Genomic DNA, 13,789 nt, shown 5'->3' with positions numbered 1-13,789 from the left:
TCTTGTCCTACCTCCCTTCCCTACGCTTTTTAACAGTCTGTACTGAGGCTATGTATTTAGGGCTGTTGACTATCCACCCAGACAGTAATAGATATGCATATGTTCCCGGTGTAGGTAATTTGTTAATCACATTTAGCCTAAGCACCTGGCCTTGCGGTAACTATTGTTGAACAAAAGAATTTCCAGGGATGTGGGTCATAAACTTCTATCTGCCGGCCAAGGCATTTGACCCTAAAAAGGCCATTGAAGGCTTATCGTTCGGGGTGGTTTCCACTTTGTTGCCACAGGAAATTGTTAGTGGAAAGAGATTTAGGCTGCTATTAGAGGCAGACTTCAGGCAAAACGACTGTATGGAAATAAATTTATTCTAGCAGCATCTGATGCCGGGGAACTACATTTCCCAGAGTTTTCCACGGACTAAGACACAATCATCAAGTCCAACAGAGACTGTAAATTTAGGAGGAGAGGCTCTGTAAGGCTTTTTCTTGCTTCCCCCCTCCCCGTTGTCTGAAGAGTTTTGTTAGAGCAGCTGAGCTGAATTATCTGCCCTGTGAATAGTAAGTAAAATTCTTGTGTCTTTGAATCTGTGTATGTTGTGAAGTATATATAGAGGAGTATAAGCATTTGCTCTGGTTTTGCATTCCCTCTTTCTTCCTTGTTTAAATCTTTGAGTAACTTTTGAAATGCCCAGAAGTATCTTTACTTTTTCTCTGGTTTCTCCGCTACTAGCCCTAGTAGATGAGTTTTCATTAGATGCCTTGTGACTAGTAATTTCAGCCTTGGCCCTTTGAGCTCTGTAAAGAACTGTGTTCTAACAGCTATAGTGTCTAGAAAAGCTGGTGTAAAATTGTGGTCTTTAATGGTTAAAAAGGAAAGTTTACTGATGTAAATGGAAAAGCCACAAAGTGTGAGATGACATTATATTATCACCAAGTTGGATATGAAGCTAGCCTTCTCTCTAGGGCCATTGTCAGAGACAGAAATTAATGAGGATGGACTCTTTGGGCTGAAGCAGAGTTGGCAATTCTTATAAAATGTATTTGGAACAGATTTTGGGCAGGCTGAGTAATAGGAAGAGATGAAGACATTCAGGTAAGAGGGGGCCTGCTGGTGGTATGCTGGGGATTAAGCGAAAAAAAACATTGTTAATATAGGTATGAGGTGATTAGGGCCTAGATAAGCAATTAAGGAGAAAGGCATTCGCCCTCACTGAATCTTCTGGTTATGGAATAAAATGAGAATTGGAGTTGTTGCTAACTGGGATATTTTTAATGCTTCACTGAAAGGTTCTGCCTCAACTGCCCTGCCACCATTTCAGTGGACAGCATAGACTTGCTCAACCTTCTGTTTCTAACAGGGTACACCTGAATTTAGGCGTGGCTGTTTGAGGACAGCACGTTTTAGACACAGCTGCTTCAACGTCCATTTGGACGTATCTTGGATTTTTAATTTTGAATTTTTTAGACAACCTTAACTCCAGATTTTCAGTGCCTCTGTTTTGCTAAGAAAAGTTTGATAATGTAATGAAAAGATGAAGGAATTATGTTCCTAATAGTGATAGCAATAATGGCATTTGCAGAGGTCGTGGGTTCTAATCCCGGCTCTTCCATTTGTCACCTGTGTGATTTTGGGCAAGTCACTTCTGTGTGCCTCAGTTACCTCATCTGTAAAATGGGGATTAAGACTGTGAGCCCATGTGGGATAACCTGATTATTATTATTATTAAAGTGCTCACTCTGTACCACACACTGTTGCAATTATATGCATGAAATAGATTGGAAAGTGAATTTTGGCAAAAAAACATTGTCTTACATGAGCTTACCTCAGGCAAACCGATAATAAAGCAGAAAACAGCCGTTTGTTATTGGTTACCGTCAGAAAGTGACTAGGGAGGTAAAAGGTGACTAGATGGCTATTTTTTAGTTTGGCTTTTCTGTAGGCGCAGTTTTGTCAAGGCCTTTCTAACTGGCTCTCAATCACATCTTTATTCAGTTCTCTTTCCTCCCCACCTCCTTGATAAGGCTGTCTGTTGTGATGGTAATGTAACACTGTCCTTTAGCTCCAAGGCTTATATCAGCATTCTTTGCTGCCTCTGAGAGCACCTTTTAAGAATATCCATCCTCCAAATCTCAGACCCCCAGGATAGTGCTCTGATCTCTGTCCTATGATATTGGAAAATATTTGTACCTGATTTGTCCCAAAAGGGAAGAAAACAAAGGTGATTGGTAGGAAACATGGAATTGTAGTACTTTTAGTACTTTTAGTCAAGGCAAAACCGATATAGAGAATGTATGGTTGTCTTCCTATATTGGCTATACTTCAAGTTTTGGATTATTCAGTGGGATTTCTTCAGGAGGTGCCTACTGTTTTTTCTAAAAGAGCCTAAGCAGCCTCCAGATCTGTAATTAATCTTCAACCCCCAGTGAAGTTTTACGATGTGGTTAATATTCTTTTCTCATAAAATATTCATTTCAAAACCTTTTTCCAGCGATCCTAAGGCAAATGAAATCTTCAGAACACAATCATTTCTTTTAATTCCCCAGAACTATTGTGGAGGAAACATCTCCTAGCGAATGAATTTGGGCATCTTGAAAAAAGGAGTTCCCTGTAAGGTGTGTGGAAGTGAAACAGGGAATTGACCAGTAATCCACCAATACTTTCTCACCACTTTTGCAGGTCAGAGGAAACATGGATGGGAAAGACACAAGACTTCTTCAGGTCACTAAGGTAGCATTTAGTGAGTTAAATAAGCAAACAGTGGCACTGTTGGCCTGAGGGAGTTAATATCTTCTGATAAATACAGATTTACCTCCAGGAGAGTTTACTTATCTCCCTAGATTTGGGTTCAGAAAAGATGGGCAGTGAGGTTTTTAAACATGCATGTGGCTGATCAGGCAAATATATGACTGACCAACCCCTTCACCGTGCAGATGGTCTCACTGCCCTGTTGCATTTGCTACCCTTAATGACTGGTGCTGTTTAATTTCTCCTTCTGGTGTCATGACTCTCATCCAGTTTCTGCCCCATATTTTCTGGACCCTGTACCCAAACAGGCTCACGTTGTTGGAGAAACATTCTCTGATTTCCCTGGCGGCTTTTTAGGGAAACACATTATGGTGGAGCTGAATGTTCTGACCTTCTTGATTTAGTTTCCACCTCCTTTCCCTATCTTTGCATCACGGGACAGTTTGCTAAAGTAGTAATATTCAGTGAAAGCAATCAAATCCGGGATGCCGATTAGAAATCTTCCCTTTTTAGAGGTAATAGTTGGCCTCATTGGTGATCATTTGAAAAATGCACATAGCAAATCTGGGTTTGAGCAACTTTATCTCACAGAACTGAGAAGCAGTAATGGTCTAGTGGATTCAGCATGGGCCTGAAAGTCAGAAGGACCTGGGTTCTAATCCTGACTTCACCTCTTGTTTGCTGTGTGACCTTGGGTATGTTGCTTAACTTCTCTGTGCCTTAGTTATCTCAACTGTAAATGGGGATTAAGACTGTGAGCTCCAAGTGGGATCTGGACTGTATCCAACTGGATTAGCTTGTATCTACCCCAGCACTTAGTAAGCACTAAAATACCATTTAAAAAAAATTTGACTCAAAAGTGTGTAAGAAGCAGCATGGCTTAATGGATAGAGTATGGACCTGGGAGTCAAGAAGGACCTGGGTTCTAAACCCAGCTCTAGAAGCAGCATGGCTCAGTGGAAAGAGAATGTGCTTGGGAGTCAGAGGTCGTGGGTTCTAATCCTGACTCCGCCACTTAGCTGTGTGACTTTGGGCAAGTCACTTAACTTCTCTGTGTTTCAGTCACCACATCTGTAAAATGGGGATTTAAACTGTGAGCCCCACGTGGGACAACATCATCACCTTGTATCCCCCAGCGGTTAGAACAGTGCTTTGCACATAGTAAGCGCTTAACAAATACCACCATTATTATTATTATTATTGTGTGACCTTAGACAAATCACTTCACTTCTCTGGGCCTTGGTTACCTCATCTGTAAAATTCATTCATTAGTAGTTATTGCAGATAACTACTATTATTGCTCTGTGTGCAGAGCACTGTATTAAGCGCTTGGAAAGTGCAATTCAGCAAGAAATAGACAATCCTTACCCAACAGCTGGTTCATGATCTAGGTGGGGGAGACAGACAACAGAACAAAATGGGGATTAAGAGTGTGAGGCCAGTGCAGGACAGGGACTGTGTCCAACCTGACCAATTTGTATCTACCCCAGTTTTTAGAACAGTGCTTGGCACATAGTAAGCACTTAACAAGTAGCATTATTATTATTAATTATTTTTATTGCCGTCAGTTTTGATGAGAAAAAGTGAGGAGAAACCAGGAAAGAAATTTAGACTAGAGAGTGGTGCTTCTTACTTAATCCTACCCTTAGCTGTAAGCAAGGTCTGCAGGTTTTTGCCAGAGGGTAGGTTGTTTAAAAGTGAGTAGAGCTGACACTGCATCTCCTGCCAGGTTAAAAAACTAACCTGCAGCAACATTGCAAATAGGTGGCTATTTCAGGACTAGATGTCCATTCTTATTAGAGCAATAGAATTAGAAATCAGCCAGCAAAATATCAGTAAGTCCAAAAGTCTTAAAAGCATGATATTGGTGTCATATTTTGGGTTTTTTTTGTTTAAAAAGTTGGGAATTTTGCTTGTGGAGAGTTGGTAGGGCTCTAGCTCCAAACCATCTGTTTATAATGAGATGAGTTGAAATTGGTGATGAGAAATCTTTAGAAGATTCAGATTCATTGCAAAGAACCATCTGTACAGTGAGCTACTTAACTAAAGGTTCTTCTTAGTGAGGGAATCTTTCTGAAAAAGCTGATATCTTTGGCATTTTTTGGTCCTAAATATATCTAAAAATAGTCGTCTTATCCATATTGTGATATTCAGGTATTTCAGCTCTTCCTGAACCTCAGAAAAGGGTTGGGGAGGTCTACTCTGTGAAAAATAGAGCAGTCAAGAAAATGAACAAGTCAACAGGGTCTTTTGGAAAAACAAGTTGTCTTGGTTTGAGTGCAGTTCAGTTGTTTACAGCAAAAGGTTTAGAGTGTTAACTGAAAACAAGATATCTAGAAGTCAATAGCCAACAAATGTAATCTAATGTTCACAGCCATTCATCGATATACTCCAAATCAGTCAGCACCCTACCCCCCATCACAATCACTGTAGAATTTTATTGGGACTGGAACAAGGACTAGGATTAAGATTAGGAATAAAGATGGGTGTTGATGTGTGTCTTTGTGTATATTGTATGATCTTGAGGGTTTTTTTGTAAGATTTTGAGAGATTTGGCTTTTAGCCATGTGTTAGTTGGTCACCTGCCCCTCATTCATTGGCTGGCAAAGGAAGGGCTCATTTTATTTAATTTCAGAACTGTTTGAGGTGATACCTAAAAATAGTTATGATCATATTAAACAAGATCTGCCCTTTGTGTTTGAAGATGATACTACTGATGATGAGAATTCTATTGGTGTGGTGGACATGACAGAATGCATAACTGACAATCCCTTTCATGCTGTGGGATTATAAAACACCATCTTTTTGCAGTTTGGTATTTGTTACCCATTCTGCTTGGTCCCTCTTGGTGCCATGATCCTCCTGAAGACTGTGCCTAAAGATGTCACCCTATTTCTGATTGCTTCACTCCAGGATAAGCTGCCTGTTGCTACTGTTTCCCATTTGGCCACTGCTATGTCATATTGTTTTAATGAGAAGCAGCGTGGCGCAGTGGAAAGAGCACGGGCTTTGGAGTCAGGGCTCATGAGTTCGAATCCCAGCTCTGCCACTTGTCAGCTGTGTGACTGTGGGCAAGTCACTTAACTTCTCTGTGCCTCAGTTCCCTCATCTGTAAAATGGGGATGAAGACTGTGAGCCCCACGTGGGACAACCCGATTCCCCTGTGTCTACCCCAGCGCTTAGAACAGTGCTCTGCACATAGTAAGCGCTTAACAAATACCAACATTATTATTATTAATGCTTTGCTACACTGTGTCTTGAAAGCATTTCATCTGTCCACCCTGTTTATTATGCTCTCCTCTGATCTCATTGCAGTACAGCTACTTGTTTCTGCTGTTCTCCATTCTTTGCATTTCCTACCGTTGCTTCAAGACTGATGGTCTTAATGAAGGCCGGGACCTATTGTCTGTGATCATGCCTTTCAGGAAGAAATGCAGGGGTGATACTTGCATGAGCTTTTCCACTGGATCTAGCAGGAAATAGATCCTCCAGTCTTAATTATGGCCAATCTGAATACCATATTCAGTTGAAAGGGTGATAGTATGGCGTAGTCTTCTGCTGACGAAATGTTCCATGACTTAGAGGTACCTCTACCAGGCATATTGAAATGCAGGCTGATGGTCAAGTGAGAGAGTGGGGCACCCACACTCACAAAAGAAGTCGACCACATATGTTGGGGGTAGGGGGAGGAAATTATATTTTTTTTTTTTCAGTAAACCTAACCTGAAGTTCTCCATAATGTAGTTAGCCTAAAATCTTGCCTTATATTGGAGAGAGCAGTGCCTTTCAACAGCACCCTTCATAGCCACCTATCATAATTAGCCTTACGTAGATACGTTATGCTAACCAAAATGGGAAACAGCCTGGCCTAATGAAAGAGCATGGGCCTGGGGGTCAGAGGACCTAAATTCTAATCCCACTTACTTGCTGTGTGACCTTGGGTAAGTCACTTCTCTGTTCCTCAGTTCCCTCATTTGCAAAATGGGGATTCAAGACCTGTTCTCCCTCCAGCTTAGAATGTGAGCTCCATGTGCGACATGATTATTTTGTATTTACTCAAGTGCTTATTGTGTGCCAAGCACTCTACTAAGTTCTGAATAGATACCTTTATTATTATTATGACAGGGGTTAGAAAAGATGGCCCAATACCTTTTCATTAGAACAATGTAAAAAGGTGATCTCCACAGCAGTCATGCACAAGGATGAATTCTTCATATTCAAAAAAGAACAGTTTATTATTTCTGTTATCTGTTAGGGAAGTAGAATGGCATAAGGGAAAGAGCATGGACATGGGAGTCAGAAGGTCATGTGTTCTAATTCCGGCTCTGCCACTTGTCTGCTGTGTGACCTTAAGCCAGTCACCTCTTCTCTGGGCCTTAGTTCTTTCATCTGTAAAATAGGAATTGTGACTATTAGTCCCACATGGGACAGGGACTGTATCCCACATAATTTGCTTGTATCTACCTCAGCACTGAGTACAGTGCCTAGCACATAGTAAGCGCTTAAATACCGTTATTATTGCTATTATTATTAAGCACTTGCTATGTGCCAAGCACTGAGCTCAGTACAGGATCATTAGATCTGACATAGTCCCTTTCCCTTATGGGGCTCACAATCTAGGAGGCAGGGAGACTGGTGTCTTATTTCCATTTTACAGATGAAGGTGAGGCACAGAGAGGTTAAATGACTCTCCAAGGTCCCTCAGAGGTGGAATTAGAACCCAGATGTCCTGACTCCCAGTCTAATGCTCTTTCCATCATGTTATGCTGTCAGCTAGGCAGTTGGCCTATCATATATGATGTATAGCAACACATAAAGGATGGATTGTTTACTTGACAGAGCTCTCACAGCCCACGGAGAGCTACCTTGAGGGTTTGGCAGGTGGGACAATTGACATAAATATCGCTTGAAAGGGCATAGCCCCGGTTCCTCTTGCAGTTACTTGTTTGGCTCTGCTGCAGGTAAACCAAAGGGAATTATTCATTAACAAGAGATCTCTGCATTAGCAATCACCCAAACATTGGGTATTTACACAATAAGGAATGTCGGTGGGTGTTGAATTTACAGTTCCCTATAACAGACTTGACCTGAACAGAAACCAAGGGCTCATTAACTGTTGGGTAAATACAATGTGGGCTCCAATTAAACTGGCATGAAAAAAGTGCAGTCCAGGTGAGAACTAATGGCCTGTGATTTGTTTGCCAATTGTGTTTCACTGATGTTTCCATCTGTCCCACAAAGCTCTTTTCCACATTTGTTTCTCTGTTTCCCTTCAGGAACTGGGCTGCTTTGCTGCAGGGCTGAACTGCCATGTTATCTTAGAGAGGATGGGTGTTTTGAGGTGACTTTTTGCCTTGGGAAAGAAAGGATGTGAAGTGAAAGCACGGACCAGAGACTTCTCTAGAAATTCTTGAGCATGAAGAGCTCATGTAAATGCAATGATCTAGGGTGTGCTAGGGGGTTAGAAAATGACGGTTACCCTCATTCCAGATATCTGCCAGGCAATAATAGTAACTATTTACTATGTGGGAAACATGTGTGGCCAGCCTAGTGGATTAAGCATGGGCCTGGGAGCCAGAGGATCTCAGTTCTAATGCCTGCTCCACCTCCTGCCTGCTTTGTGACCTTGGGCAAGTCACTTAACTTGTTTGTGTCTCCATTTCCTCAACTGCAAAATGGGGGTTCAATACCTGCTCTTCCTCCTAATGAAACTGTGAGCCCCTTGTGGGACAGGGACTGTAATAATAATTGTGGTTATTTGTGAAGTGCTCTCTATGTGCCAGGCACTGTACTAAGGGCTGGGGTGGATAGAAGCAAATCAGCTTGGACACAGTCCCTGTCCCATGTGGGGCTCACAGTCTCAATCCCCATTTTACAGATGAGGTAACTGAGGCACAGAAAAGTGATTTGGCCCAGGCAGACAGCAGACAAGTGACAGAGGTGGAATTAGAACCCATGACCTTCTGACTTCCAGGCCCCTTGTTCTATCCATTATGTCATGCGGCTTCATGAATCTATCTTGATTAACTTGTATCTACTCCGGTGCTTAGAAAAGTGCTTGGCACATAACTTAATAAATACTGTATTGAAGTGCTTACTGTGTGCAGAGCACTGTACTAAGCATTGGGAAAAAATACACAGGTGGAAATTAGACACGGCCCTTGATCCTCAATCTCAGCAGTGGCTGCCACACGAAAGCCAGCCAACTGGTCCCAGCAAAGGCCAGTGAGTAATCTAAGGCCTTGTGGTTAGGGCTGGGGGTTAAGAATACATGTGATTGGCAGGCATTTGCTCCTCTATCTTGGAAAATTTCCCCAGCCTTCTTACAGTCTCCAAGTCATGTGAGGGTTAGGACTCTGTTCCAGCTTGAGAATCTTCTCCCAGTCCAAAGCCACTGGAGCCTGGATCCCGGTTTTGAATTTGACCTTGCTAGACAGACCTTGGGGTAACCCCCAACCTGTTTCAGGGTTTGGAATCTCCATAATATCATCAATCCCTGACACTGAGGAGATTTAACTTTAAGCAGTACTGGGGAATGGTAGCATTAGACTGTGTCCAACTTAACTTGTATCTACCCCAGTGCTTATAAACACTTACTACCATCAAACAAAATTGTGGTTCCCTTCCTAGGTCTCAGTCCCCATTTCAGGAAGGGAAAACAGTCCTACTATCCTGGATGGCATTATCAGTGGAGAGGGTGAAATATGGTCCAGCGAGTCACTGCTTTGTTAGAATTTGTTCCTTAGGTTAGGCTGAAGGCATGGCAGTGAGTCAGGGAAGCTCACAAACTCATTCCTTGGCTCTTTACCTTCTTTCTGGGTAAACAGTGGTTTTGAGTTTTGTTGGCTGTCAAATCCAGATCCTTCAACGAGCACGAAATAGACAAATTGAAGACTAGAGCGGAGAGGGAAAAAAAATTAAGTGGATAACAATCAAAGTAAATATCAGGCAAAGTAAACCCAGCAGATGTCCTGCAATAAAAGAGAAGTATATGCGAGAGAAAGATTGCATTCTGCCAGTTCTACGGTACTGTGGGTAAGCTTAAATCCCAAAAGGAAAATTCTCTCTGAGGAAATTCTCTCATCAATTTCAGTTTACATGATGTCATGTTTATTAATGTTGGCTCTATTTTCTGACTTGTTCAGAGTAAAGTAATTGCTGGCTACTAACATCTGAAAAATGGGAAATCGCCTTTTGACATGTAATGGTACATGACATACTATCAACAATCAAATCAGTTCAAATGTTATCTGTAGAGGCTGTAGGAGTAGGTTGCTTGCAGGTACAGTAGATGAGTTTATTGTATTTGAGTGCTCACTCTGTTCAAAGTGCTGTAATTAAGTACTTGGGAGAGAATAAAATTAGTAGACACAAGTCCTGCTTTCAAGCCACTCTTCCCTTCCTTGTCCCCATCACCTACTCCTGTATCCCAGAGTAAATCCATAGAGGTATGGTTTTGGGGTGAGTTTTATTCCATGGGGCAGAGGGAGGCCTCTAAAGGGAAGCTCCTTAAAACTGGCAGCCTCATACAACAATGATGGATGGTTGCCACAATTTTTGATATATGGGATTTTTTTCCCTTCCTCTTTATGGTTAAATTTAAGCTAGAGCTTCCTGGAGTTTATCCCCGGGACCTATGCTGGATCCCAGACATTCTTGCAAGAGCCGTGGAACCTCCAAGGGTGCTGGGCCGCTTCCAGGCACAAGGCTTAGAGGGCCACTTGTCTGAGCTGTCTCTTGGTGACAACTTCAACATTTCCTGGAGCAGTCCGAAAGCAGCAGCAATTCAGGCCTCCTCCTCCTGTGAAACCCCAGCCAGTTGAGTGTTTTGTCCAGGAAAGAGTTAATTTTGGTGGGGACTGGGAGCAGTGGGAAAGAAGGCAGTGTCCAATGCCCTGGCAACTCTCCTGACACATGTGAATCCTGCTCCTCTCCTGTGTTCTCTCTTGCTTCCTAACACAGTCCTCTATTTTCTCTCCTTCCTTTTGTGTTTCTCAGACACCAAATTGATCTTAGGGACGAAGGAACCAGATTGTCGTACAAGGCTGCCAGTTTTAAGGAACTGCCTCAGAGGGCTTCCAAATTCACCTCAGAATCGCTGCTATATGAACTCAGTCTGAGAGGGAGTGGGGTAGGTGATGGGGACCAGGAAAAGAGGTGTGGCTTGAAGGCGGGGGTCATGTTCACTAATTCTCTTCTCTCCCAAGTGCTTAATTACAGCACTTTGCACAGAGTGAGCACTCAAATACTTTAGCTAAATTGATCTACGGTACCTGCAAGCAACCGACTCCTTCAACCCCTAGGCCTGAGTCCGAAGTGCATGGAAATTCTCTATTTGGTGGTGCCAGGGAACATACCTGGGCCTCCTGAATATCTAGAACTACTTCTAGTCAGGGCTATTTGCTCTATCATTTAGTGAGTGGTCAGCTGTGTTTTAAAGCCTGAGGAGCTGGTATAATAGACGTAATGATAACTGTGGTATTTAAGCACTTACTATGTGCCAAGCACTATACTCAGCCTTGGGGTGGATACAAGATAATTAGGCCCTGCATAGTCACTGTCCCAAAGGGGCTCACTGTCTAACTAGGAGGAAGTAATAAGTACCTTTGATTTAAAGTGTGGTTTTCATGTGAGACTCAAAGCATTTTACATAGATTCATCCACTTATTACTCTCAAGCAAATTGGATTTTATAGCAGGTTCTGTCAGTGACTTCCATGTAACCTTGGACATGTTGCCGAATCCCTCTAAAATATGACTTCTCTAAGCGAAAGGGATAGCTATCTCTCCCATTTACCTTACAAAGATGTTAGAGAAACAAAAATTGAATTCTTAGCTGAACAATGGTGTGCATTCCTTGTGGGAATTTCAGGCCCTGTTTGGGTCAAGATGGATTTCTGCCTTTGATATGACAAACTCTAGTTCCAGTAAAGTCTCTTCTCTGAGGCAAGGCACATGGAGGCTTTCTTGTTTAGTTTTTTTTCCCCTCCTTTGGTCTTTTCTTCTAACTCTTTCACATCACGGGTTCACAGAAATTTACAGCCGAGAGTTAGAAGTGATTCAAGGTTAATGCAGTCATCCTTGACAGTCATCCTCCTGAAAAATTATACATTACTCTGCATGGGAAGAGCTGTGATGCAGGCAAGCATCAAACATTGCAGGTATTTTGGTTGCCATATAAACTGTTCATTTTTGTATTAATTTTTTAATTCCCTCTATCCCCTACAGGTGTTTATCATGCTTCATTTAGAAGTATGATAATGCAGGTAAAATCTATGAATGAGCCTCTCTAAGCAATTGAACACAGGTATGCCTCTTCCTTAAACACTTCCGGTAGTAGTTATAACCACAGTGGTATTAAGTGCATACCAGCTGCCAAAGCACTGTGCTAAAGGCTGCAATAGACACAAAATATACATAGCAGACACAGTCGCCATCACATTAAGGGCTCACAAGCTAGGAGCCCTGAAGCAGTGTGGTCAAGTGAGTAAAGCATGGGCCTGGGAGTCAGAAGGTCATGGGTTCTAATCATAACTCCACTACTTATCTGCCGGGTGACCTTGGGCAAGTCATTTCACTTCTCTGTTACCTCACCTGTAAAATGAGTATTCAGTACCTGTTCTCCCTACTTAGATTGTGAGCCCTGTGTGGGGCAGGGATTGTGTCCAACCTAATTATCCTATATCTTCCCCATTCTTAGAACAGTGCTTGACACATAGTAAGCACTTAACAAATATCACTATTATTAAGCACTTACTATGTGTCAGCACTGTTCTAAGCTCTGGGGTGGATACAAGCAAATCGGTTTTGAACACAGTCCCTGGTAGACATGTTTCCTGCCCACAGGAGCAGCAGTATCTCTGACTCTAGAAGCCTCACTGCTTACAACTCCCCACCCAGTGAATGGAACCCTGGGAATTTGCCGCATCTGCTTGGGTAAAGTTTGTTCAAGCTGATAGAGCCCCAGCATCTCACATTTACTCCAAGAGGCCTTTCCTGACTTAAACCCTCACTTCCCCTACTCCCTCTCCCTTCTGAGTCACCCAAGCACCAGCATCTGTACCCTTTAAGCACTTGATAGTCACCCTGCCCTCAGCCTCATTGCACTTGTGTACATATCCATAACTTATTTTAATGTCTGTCTTCCCCTTTAGACTGTAAGATCCTTGTGGGCAGGGAACGTGTCTACCAAGTGTTCTCTCCCAAGTGCTTTGTTTGCCTAAATTCCCGAAGGTAAGGCATCAATCAATCAATAGTATTGGTGGAGGACTTACCATTCCACTGTACTAGTTGCTTGGGAGAGAACAGTGCAACAGAGTTGGTAGATACGTTCCTTACCATAAAGATTTTGTTTGTTTGCTTAATGCATCCTAAAGTTGATAAACATTAGACTTAGAGTAACTTGGGGCTTGATTCTTTTTAACCCATGTGCCTAGGTAAGACTGAAAGCCCCACTCTAGATTGTAAGCTCACTGTGGACTGGGAATGTGTCTGGTACAATATTATATTGTACTCTCCCACGCGCTTTAGTACAGTGCTCTGCACATGGGTGCTCAATAAGTACAATTGACTGACCGACATCATCTTTAAATGGCTTAGAGAAGAAAGATGCTTTTTTATTTCTCCCCGGAACTGCCCTAGGAGAACCGTAAGGTAACAGAAATGGGTCCATTTGGTACTTTTGAAATTACCGTTTCATTCTGGGAGATTAAGGAGAACAATAAAGTCTCCAAAGTCGATGACGAATGCTCATTCTGGTGCCGATCTGCAATGAAAACTTTGAATAGCATCAAGTGAATCCCCTTTTCAGAAGAGTCTAGGAGTGGTAATCGAAAAGAAAATGACACAATTATTCTTATCAGTGATTGTAAGCAGAGTGAGAGAAGACATTGAATTAACACCATTCTTTGGGGAATATAAAACTTGTACTCTAGCAATTCTCTCCATATTAAAAGTGAGGATCGTTTCAGATTCAGGACAGAAAGACCTAAAGGTTTAGAAAGCTCCTAAAGGTTTAGAAAGGACAGAGCTGTGTTTTGCTGAAA

At 42.3% G+C, this 13,789-nt stretch overlaps 1 long non-coding RNA gene across 1 annotated transcript in view; it reads left to right on the top strand.

Annotated features, from left to right (window-relative positions):
- The first annotated feature begins 331 nt into the window (after window positions 1–331).
- LOC103166751 overlaps window positions 332–13,789 on the top strand; it is a 131,712-nt gene continuing 118,254 nt past the window's right edge. The window contains exon 1 of the long non-coding RNA XR_003755698.2: window positions 332–557. This is a non-coding gene — a long non-coding RNA (uncharacterized LOC103166751). The remainder of the gene's footprint in view (window positions 558–13,789) is intronic.

This window comes from Ornithorhynchus anatinus, chromosome X3 (assembly GCF_004115215.2).
Source record: "Ornithorhynchus anatinus isolate Pmale09 chromosome X3, mOrnAna1.pri.v4, whole genome shotgun sequence".
NCBI lineage: Eukaryota > Metazoa > Chordata > Mammalia > Monotremata > Ornithorhynchidae > Ornithorhynchus > Ornithorhynchus anatinus.
Note: the sequence above shows the minus strand (reverse complement) of the source record. Positions and strands in the feature narration are given on the sequence as shown.